We start from the raw sequence: 10,981 nt of genomic DNA, 5'->3' as shown, positions 1-10,981 counted from the left end.
ACTGATTCTCAAAGAAAACAACATTTCTAGAAACATGAAATTTATTAGAACATGGATCATAACAGAGAAAACCTTTCTGTGAAGTACTATAACCCATAAAAACACATTTAGTAAACTGAACAGAAAGTTTATTACGTTGCAAAGGAGGAAGATGCACAAAACAAATACAACCAAGTGTATGAAAATTATCATAGCTTGGATTTTTGTGATGAAGACGAAAATATGAAAACTCAAGATTTAACACTTTAGATGACAGTGTGTTAATTAAATAGACAGCAGTAGATAAAGCTTCAACCCAATATTTAGATGGGACAGAGGACTCAATCAATAGAGTACGAGTGACATCTAAAATATGACGATTTTTACGCTCAGCGACCCCATTTTGTTGTGGTGTGTATGGACAAGAGCATTGTGAGATAATTCCTTTGTCAAGTAGAAAATTTTTGAATTCATTTGACATATATTCTCCACCAAAATCAGATCTTAATAATTTGATACAAGTATAAAATTGAGTCTCAATGTAAGCCAAAAATATCTTGAACATGGAAAATACCTCAGATTTGGTACGAAGAAAATACACCCACGGAAATCGACTATAATCATCTATGAATGTCACAAAGTACTTGAACTGAGCATGAGAAACAATTGGTGAAATACCTCAAACATTACTATGAATGATATCAAAACACTTTGTAGCACTACTACCAAAATTAGGAAAAGGAAGAATTTTACTCTTGCCTAATTTACAAGTAGAACAATCAAAGGAAGCAGTGGAAAATTATTTTTTATTCCCCAATAAACTCGAATTTGATACATGAGATAATACAATAGAATTTGGATATCCTAAGCGCTTATGTCATACCTCAGCCTTACTAGGTGTAGAAGTACAAGCAAATAATAGAACACGAGGAATGAAAAAGTGTATAGTAAACAGTCATCCAACTTTAGGCCCCTTCGCAATTATCGTCCCCGACACCTGATCCTGCACAAGGCAATCATTACAAGAAAAATTCACATCACAATTGTTATCTACCAATTGTCCAACTAAAATAGGACTAGTGGAGAGCTTTGGTGACACAAAAACATTGTTGAAAGTTTTAGTAATATCCCCAACCTTGGTAATAGGTAAATTACTACCATTGGCAACTTGAATTTGTGATGGACCATGATACTTACAAACATTTTTTAGCATACTAGATGAGTTGGTCATATGGTTAGAAGCTCCAGAATCAACAAGCCAAAAATTGGATGCAAGATCATTACCTTGTAGCCCTAAAGCTGAAAAAGCTGACATGACCATTTGTCTTACCATTTCAGGAGTAAGAACTTGTCCCGAAGATGAGTTCTCAGTAATGAAACCATTTGTTCTAGCTTGAAAAGCATTAAACTTACGATTTTGAGGGCGTGTGGGACACTCTATGATAATGTGTCCTTGTTGTTTGCAATAATTACAAAACTTCCTGCCACAATTACTAGCAATATGACCATATCCTTTGCAATTGTAGCATTGAATTCTAATCATATCCCTACCATTTTCTTTACCTTGGGCAGCAAATGCAGCAACAATATCATCAACTAGCTTGAAAGCATTTTGTATGACAAAACGTTACTCTTCACGGAGTAATTCCTTAAAACAAACATCCAAGGAGGGAGATGGGTCACGACTCATCAAATGGGAGCGAACACTCTCAAACTCAGAGCGTAACTTCATCAAAAATTGATCTCGCTTGCTTTGCTCATGAACTTGTTAAATTACAAAGAGATATTCGGAAGGTATTTTGGCATAAATAATATCTATAAATTCAGCCCATAAGTTTTGAAATCCAGAAAAATAATCCTGAACAAAAAGACCTCCTTGAGAGTAATTAGCAATTTCATACTCTAAGTGAAAGCGTCGGGCACTATTATCTTGGCTGTAAAACCTTTGTAAATAATCCCACATAGCTTTACCTATCTTGTAAGGCCTGAGATTAAGAACAATAAAAGGGTCAATTGACCCTACAAACCATGTTATCACCCGAGCATCTTTAATCTTTCATTCACCTAACTTTGTAGGATCAGTAGGAGCATGATCGACTCCATCTATATGGTCCCATAGTTCTTTTCCAGTGACAAATAACTGAAACTGAAACTCCCATGATGAAAAATTCTTTCCAGTGAAACGAACACTGAATGATTCAAACTGATATGAAGTCATATTCATGAAAACTAGAAACACTGACTCAAAAAGAATAACCAAAATGACCAAGATCAAAGTCCAAGGTGTTAATTACCGAGGAACAATCAACCAAAAACTGAAATTTTTTAAAAAGACTGAAAGGAACCACGAATGAACTCTATGAGATAAGACAACCAAGAGAAGACTCTGATACCATGTCAATTTTCTGCTGAATACCTCTCAATATTGAGAGTCTTGTCATTAAATAGAAAATATTCAATGATTACATCCCTAAAGATCCGTCTTCCTATCCCTAAAGATCAGCTTTTCTATCCCTCTAAATCTGCTATTCTATCCCACCAAATCTGCTCTACTAAAGCCACTATTATTCTCTTTAACTACAAAATCAAATCTAAATCAAATCTATGTAATTACACTAATATACAACAATATATGATTACATTAATATATACAATATTTACATCATGCTAACAGACACGAGTTTCTGTAGTTTCCTTGGTGAATATTTGGAGTGAATGTCAAGCTGAACACAAGTATTAAGGATTTACACAAGGAAGGAAAAGGAAGATAAAGATGATATAGTTGTCTCCCATTAGATGATAACTTAGATTATTTATGCCTCTTTAAATGAACCTTACTATTATCATTAACAGGTGCCATTTTGCTGCTGCTTTGTTCAGCAAGTTGTATATGTTACTTATTACTTGGAGAACTTAGTTCTTGAAGTATTGTATGTGTCACAAACTTCAAATTTTATTTTAAGAACTAGAGCACTCGATTCAAATTTATGATTAAATTTAAACTGTGTTAGACTCGAAATTCAAAAGGTTAGGCACAAATTATTACCAAGTGGGAGTACTTTTTGAGTACTACTTTTTGGTGGGTGATTGTCACATTCAATTAAGAATCTACAATTAGGCTCCTTTGTAAGAGTAGATTTCTCAGGCCAACATCGAGTTGCTTGGATGATAAGCATCTCTTACTTTCAACCGAAAATGGTGAGTTCGAGTCATGCAAAAAGGTTGGAAGCTCTTAGAGAGGGGTTAAAAAAGAGAGTAGATTTCTTAGTAATTATCACAGCACTAAGCTCAGTAGCCGGTAGGAGTATGATGAACTTTCATAACCAAAAAATGATTAGATCAATAAGAGTGAGTTGCTCAGATGGTAAACACCCTTTTACTTTCAACCGAAGATTGTGAGTTCGAGTCATGCATAAAGGTTGGAAGCTAGCTCAGTAGCCATAGAAGCAGGAGTATGATGAATTTTCAAAACCAAAAAGATTTGAAGTCTGTCAGACAGCCCCACTAGACCATCCCAAGCACCACGGTAGGAGCTGAGAACGATCAGCTACGGCGCCATGACCATTGTGAGTTCGAGTCATGCATAAAGGTTGGAAGCTAGCTTAGAAGCCATAGAAGCAGGAGTATGATGAATTTTCAAAACCAAAAGAATTTGAACCAGACCATCCCAAGCACCACGGTAGGAGCTGAGAACGATCAGCTATGGCGCGCCATGACCTAAAGGCCATGGATGCTGTTAATCACGCTCTTGTCTGATGGCCACAAGTCATCCACCAAACTTAGTTTCCTATCTCCTTAGGACTCAAGGATATAGTGGTACATTTCCATCATTAAATAGCACTCAATGTCTCAGTGTTTTGCCGATGTGGGACAAAATGAGATTTTGCTTAGTTGGTATTCCTTTAGTCCTTATGTGTGCTACTATGTTGAAATGAAAGCTAACTGTTGATGTTATAAGTTTCTATCGGATCATTGAAGATTTGAGAAATTCCGACGATGGGAAAGATATAACTCTTGATAGGGGAGTGTAGAGGTTGAGAATTAGAATAGAAAGTTAGTAGGTAGTCAAGGTAGTTGAGTATATTAGTACTAGTCATGTATTTCCTCGCTCGACTCATTAGCCTCGATCATTGTATTTTCTTCTTGTTGTTTCCTGTGTGTTGCTACTGTCAGCCGAGCGTCAATTGAAAGCAACCTTTCTACCTTCTCAAGGTAGAAGTAAGGTCTGTGTACACCCTCCCCAAACCCAGTTGTGGGATTACATTGGATTTATTGTTGTTGGGAAAGTGAAGAAATTTGCTGTTAAATGGATTGTCTGAATTGCGAATGAAATGCTGGAAAAATTCTCTCTGTGTTTGTTTGTGTGATTTTGGAAGCGTCAACCTTAAAAGTTCGTTATGTTCAATTAACTTGCAATTTTTTCTTTTGATGCTCTTTCAGCTAAATGATGAGATGAAGAAAATGGATGAGCAGACAGAATTAAGCTCTTCTTGAAAACAAGGTACTTGTCTTACTACTGTTACCACCCATGATAGTAACTTCAATTTTTTTTCTAGGACATATGATACTATTTTGTTTAACTTGTTCATAAGAGTAAGGGAACTTACAGAGGAGCCAAATTATTTAATTTGCTTCTGGTTCCATTGCGTATATTGCATGAGTTTCTACTGTTTCCTTGGTAAATACTTAAGAGTGATATCTGTTGGTTTTTTTTAAAAACAGGATGGGGCAGCGAAAAAGGGATTAAAATGACTCTCTTTGGATTGAAATGGCTTTCAAGCTTTCAATAACATTTAATAATTTTATTAAGCATTAAGTGGCTTTAAATAGCCAACAAAACATAAAACAGGAAAGGGGCCAATGACACATAAAACAATGGCTCATTGAAAGAAAGATTTTACCAGGCATGTACACTACTGTGGAGATCAGAATTATCTGAAGACATGCTATTGTGCATGAGGACTATGAAGTCATTCAATATAGTATCTGTATCATGTGGCTTATGAAACTCTTAATGTTTATGCCTTCTCTAAATTAACCTTACAATTATTATCAACAGGCCATTTTGCACTGCTTCATTCAGGGAGTTGTATATGTTACTGATTACTTGGAGAACCTAGTTGCTGTGTTTTTGGATTTTGCCAAAACCATTCAGTAAGTTCAAGCAGAGAGGTGGTTTTTATCCAAACACAAAACTAAAGAGATTAATGCCATTTTGAATAATTCTCCCACACCAGCGTCTAAGAGAAAAGTGGAGCAAAAGCAGTAGTATTAATAATGTGCTGAGCTAACTGGAAAACATACTTACCTGGACGGGGTCAATGGGTGATCAATAAGACCCATGGCCTAGGCTTGTGACCTCCATTGCACTTTGGAGGGGTGCCTGCCTAAGGTCGGCCCAAGTGGTCGAGCCTACGTCATAATTTGTGGTAGAGGGGGCCTGCGTTCGCGCGGCCCCTACCTAATTTAGTGTTAAATTTTCTTGTTGATTGTGATTGCATTTCACTGCAGAAGCTGCTTGTTGAGAGTTTGTGCTGTATAATCTATGTTTGGCATGGTCCGTTTCTCTGTCTGCGCATTCACAGAAGAAGCTACTAGTTGAGAATTTGTGCTGCTAAAATTTAATTCTGGTTTGTTAGATTTAGCTGCTACATTCTATATGGCTTAGATCACTTTACTAGAGGCAGAACAACTGTTAAAATGGCAACAAATGACAAGGGCTACTTTCTTTGAGCTATACAAGACCAAGATCTGTTGATAACAGATAGAGATATGGCAGTATGGTCCCGTTCAGTTTGTAATATCAACTATTACCAGTGGAGCATAAATTAAACAGATATTACACATAAATTAAATGTTTCCACCTAAGCGTCTAGACTTATTGTAGGGAGAGAATAAGATTCTGAACAAATTTAACCTTTAGAAATGGCTGATGATGTTGAAAACTAACATAATCGGTGAGCTAAATCAAGGCATTAATATATGGACATATTGATGAATGTAACAGTTAGGATATCGGCATTCAGGAACTAATATCCTTCCTTATATTCTTATAATTGCAGAGCACGTTGCAAAGGCAGAAGCGCATGAGCTAAAGGTGAGAAACGAGATGACTCAGAAATTATAATGACAGCTTGAAGTCTTGATTGATCTGGAGAAATGCTAGTTACACTTAAAAATTTCATGAGAAAACACCAAGATGTTTACAGATATTTTTTTGTTGCATTCTATCTGAAAAGGTCATAGCATAAGCACTCATAATGTACGTCTCTCTGAGGAACTCAAATTTTGTCTAGATCCGCCTTTTATCAAGGATAACGAGTTCTCAATCTGGCTCATCTCAGGCCAATAGCACTAGCTCATTACTAAAACAGATAAAAGAACTTGTCGCGTGAGCTCATTTGATGATGGTAGTGATGGTGATGCAAGTAGAGAGTCCCAAGACAATGTCATTAGTTCTTCACATGAGAGTGGAGGTACGAACGTTGCTGAGACAACAAATCTGTAAAGCTAAGATTCTTTGTCTCTGGAGCAATATATGAAGTGCGTCAGGAAGAGCCAAAGATACACGAAGCTCATCATGAGAAGGATCAGAACCTCAAGGACAAAGCTGAATCTATTGAGTTGTGTGCTCTATTTCCACTGATATTGTGACCAAATGATATTCCACAAAAATACACACCCACGGAGCGTACCTCTTTCCTTTTCTATATTAATAGAAAGCTAACGAGAGAAATGCCATTTTGAGTAATTCTCCCACATTTTCATCTTAGAGAAAAGTGGAGCAAAAGCCGTGGCATTAATAATGGGCTGAGCTATCAGGATAACATACTTACCTGGACAGGGTCAATGGGTGATCAATAAAATCCATGGCCTAGGCTGGTGACCTCCATTGCACTTTGGAGGGGTGCCTACCTAAGGTCGGCCCAAGTGGTTGAGCCTACGTCATAATTTGTGGTAGAGGGGCCTGCGTTTGCGCGAACCCTGCCCAATTCAAAGTCAAAAATTAATCAGAGAAGTGACTCTGGCTGCTGGTTGCCTTTGTGCCGGTTCACAAGTCTACGTCCATTTTACTAGGCTCTAGTTTTGACCATTTTCCACCATCTATATAGCACATAGTTTTTGGCAAGGTCATTTGTCTAAAAGCTGGTGCCTGTTTGGAGGGTTAGTTACGTGTTGCTAAGCTCTGCCTATTTGCTACCACTTACAAGAGGCAGGACAACTATTAAAATGTTGTTGACGATAAATGATAAAGGTTACTCTGCTAAGCTAGGCAAAACTAACATCGGTCGACTATTGAAACAGAAGGAGGTATTGCAGGTTTGCTTATGGTCCTTCAGTTTGTAATATCTAATATTATCAATGGAGCATAATGTCACGGGCCTAATTTTAGCCGCGTGTGGACAGCTTAACACTTGCGATATCGATGCTAAACTCAGTCCTAAACTTGCTCTAAATTCGTCCCCAAGAACCTTTGAACACTCACACAAACTCGAAAGGAAAATAGCAAGAAAGACACTCGGTTTTGGGAGGCCCGAAGAGCCAATTTTCTGATTATATTGCTCGAGTAAAAACAAGTATATCATCTGCCCAAGAGGGCTACAAGGTATATATAATGCCCCTTAGTCAAGGGATACATTAAATGCTTAGTCAACATTACTACATTTGGGCATGCAAGCCATGAACTAGTAGAAAGGCCTTTGTCTGGTATGCTGTTTTTGTTGTGCAGTCACTGCCCAGCTGGTCAAGGCTTCAAAGCCCCATAAATGTTGACCCGAGCTTGTATTTTGACCTCCCAAAGATGCCCCCACGTTGGCCTTGTCACGAGACGCTGTGGAAGCCCCGTCGGGCTCCGGAATGTGCCCGAAACGCTCGGAATTGTGCCCAAAACGGGATGAATTTAATGGGTGGTGACGCAGGGCGTCACAATAAAGTCACATTAGCTATTACTATATACATTGTCATGTAAGCATCTAGACTCTTATTGAAGGAGAGAATAAGGTTCTGAAACAAAATCAGCCTGAGAAAAGGCTGAAGAAGTTGAAAACTAACACGACCAATGAGCTTGCAGACAGAGGAAATCGCAAAAAATGAATGTAAATAGCTGTAATTATTATCAGTTGCATAGGAGGTGAAAACATTCCTACATCTTGAGCTAGCTCATACAGAAAATTTGTGGTTAGAGTAGCTGTTGTTGCAAATGACTGGAAAGATGCCAAGACGATTTAATGCCAATAAAACAATGGCTCGTTGATAAGAAACATTTTATCAGGCAAGTACACTCATACTGTCATTTGTCTTAGATGATCCTCATGTAATTGTCTTTTGTCCAGGATAACGAGTCCTCAATTTAGATCATCCCAGTTCAATAACATTAGCTCATTACTAAAACAAATAAAAGAACTTGTCCTTCGAGCTCATAACAATGTCATGACTCATAACTACTTTACATGAGAGTGGAGATACGGCGGTGCTGAGACAGCATATCGGGAAAATAAGGTTCGTTTATCTTTGGAGCAATGTATGATTTGCTTCAAGAAGAGCCAAAGGTGTTGTAGTTGAAGCTCGTTATGAGAAGGATCAGAACCTCAAGGACAAAGAAGAAACTATTGGGGTTTGTGCTCTATTTCCACTGATATTATGACTAAATGATATTCCACAAAACAAACACCCGCGGAGCATACCTCGTTCTTTTTCTATTTCCAAACATAAAGCTAAAGAGAGTAATGCCATTTTGAGTAATTCTCCCACATTTTCATCTTAGAGAAAACTGGAGCAAAAGCAGTGGCATTAATAATGAACTGAGCTAACTGGAAAACTTACTTACCTGGACGGGGTCAATGGGCGATCAACAAGACCCATGGCCTAGGTTGGTAACCTCCATTGCACTTTGGAGGGGTGCCCGCCTAAGGTCGGCCCAAGTGGTCGAGCCTACGTCATAATTTGTGGCAGCGGGGGCCTGCGTTCGCGCAGCCCCTACCCAAAATCTAAGTCCGAAATGTTGGAAACTTTGCTATGTCATTTTAAATTTGGGTGAAAGTCAGTCTGAAAATTAATCCCTGTTTGAAAGATTGGTTACATGCAGAGCTGCTAGCCCTTGACAACTCTAAAGAAATTGTTTTAATGTATGCCAGAATAACTGTTAAAATGATAGTATTGCTTTTATTGAGCTATGCAAGACTTATTTGTTGAAACAGGTAGAGATACGACAGGTTTGCTTAAGGTCCTTCAGTTTGTAATATCAACTAAGATCCTTGCATTTTCATGTTAACGTCTAGGCAAAGGGAGAGAATAAGATTGTGAACAAAGTCAACATGAGAAATGGCTGAGGAAGTTGAAAACTAACACGACCTGTGAGCTTTAGGAAGCTGGTGATGTTGCAGCCGATGCTGCATAAGAATACTAGAGGAAATTGCAAAAGAATTAATGTAAATAACTAGTTATGATCAGTTGCATAGGAATAGAAAAGATTCGTTCATCATGAACTAAGCTCGTACAGAAATATCTGCAGATGGAGTAGCTGTTGTCGTTACAAATGACTGGAAAAATGTCAATGACTATTTAAGATTTTACCAGGCATGTACACTCTACTGTTACTGTATTGCTTTTCTTATAATACGAATTGTCATAGCTAATGTTATTACTCATTGTACTGTTCAATTTTTCTTTATGGACCAGTTTTGTTCATGTACCAAAATTTATCACAAGGCACTATTATATGAATTGATGAATGTAGCAGTTAGGATATCTTCATTCAGGAACTAATATCCTTAGTTTATTTATATTCTTATAATTGCAGAGCATGTTAAGGCAGAAGCGCACGAGCTAAAGGTGAGAAACAATATGACTCTGAAATTATAATGATGTCTTGATGTCTTGATTGACTCTGGAGGTGTATGATCTATTTCCACTGATGTTGTGACCGGATGACATTCCAAAAAAACACACACCCGGGAGCATACCTGTAACAACCTCAATTTCACACCACAACTCTAATATATATATTATACTTCCAAATCCGAATACAAGTAAGAATTCGAGCAACAAAGTAACAATGGACAAATACTGATGGAAATTCTCCGAGTAACAGAGGAAGAAGATAACTAGAAGGAGATGAGATAATAGATCATTGAAAGGGAGATGAGAGAATACAGACTAAGCCGAAGCTTCAACATAATTTGCATGAACGTTCTATCTAATCCTAGATCCTATTTAACCAATTGACAATCGGGCCTGGATCCCAAATAAAACACTCCAACATCTCAATAGGTCCAATAATCTCAGCTGGGTCAGCCCAATTCACCACTTCTAACCCATAGCCCCTTACAAAGTTGACTTGGTTCACAACAATACCTCTTTGGTTTTCTATCTCTCACTTTTAAACTTAATTTGTGCAAAATATAAGACATTGGCAAAGAAGTGTGAAATGTTGAAATAGGCAATGGATCTTGAGTCCAAAAAGAATGGAGACATTGCAGCAAGGGAAAAGGAGATTGCTGCAGTTCCGTAAATGGCAAGGCGCAATGTGATGGTCATACACTTTCCCCGAGGTGAAGCTCTTGAATAACCTTGTACAATCAAAATAATGTACATATATATATATATATATATATATATATATATATATATATATATATATATGACCATATTGTAGATTGTGTGTATCATCATGTGTCAATATGAGCTGTGTGTACATCATAGGGAAAGTAAGAGCCTCAATGCCTAAACGTCTGGAAATAAAGACATGCCATGAAGCAGATTGCGCTTATAGACTAGCTTAGGACTGATGCCCTTCAGTCTATGTTGCTCGCACTCTCCAAAATACATTACTTTTGGAGGATCTAACACACACGTGCCATCATTGTTGAAGAGTCTGGGCAATATATAGCCTGTAGGTCGTCAAGTTTTGATTTTGCAGGCTTGTAGATATTGGATTCCTTCAGTTTGTAACATCAAATATTATCAATGGAATAAAGTCCTGTTAGCTACTACTGTTTACATT

General features: G+C 37.6%; 3 non-coding genes across 3 annotated transcripts; all 3 read left to right on the top strand.

Moving 5' to 3' along the window:
• The first annotated feature begins 5,279 nt into the window (after window positions 1–5,279).
• LOC124888186 lies at window positions 5,280–5,440 on the top strand. Its single transcript, XR_007046319.1, has one exon. It is a non-coding gene; the product is annotated as a U1 spliceosomal RNA (small nuclear RNA).
• A 1,367-nt stretch (window positions 5,441–6,807) lies between these two features.
• LOC124888284 lies at window positions 6,808–6,967 on the top strand. The gene has a single exon (XR_007046413.1). It is a non-coding gene; the product is annotated as a U1 spliceosomal RNA (small nuclear RNA).
• A 1,831-nt stretch (window positions 6,968–8,798) lies between these two features.
• On the top strand, window positions 8,799–8,959 carry LOC124888228. Its single transcript, XR_007046360.1, has one exon. It is a non-coding gene; the product is annotated as a U1 spliceosomal RNA (small nuclear RNA).
• Window positions 8,960–10,981: the final 2,022 nt, after the last annotated feature.

Source organism: Capsicum annuum, chromosome 10, assembly GCF_002878395.1.
Source record: "Capsicum annuum cultivar UCD-10X-F1 chromosome 10, UCD10Xv1.1, whole genome shotgun sequence".
Lineage (NCBI taxonomy): Eukaryota > Viridiplantae > Streptophyta > Magnoliopsida > Solanales > Solanaceae > Capsicum > Capsicum annuum.
This window is presented reverse-complemented; position numbering and strand designations above follow the sequence as displayed.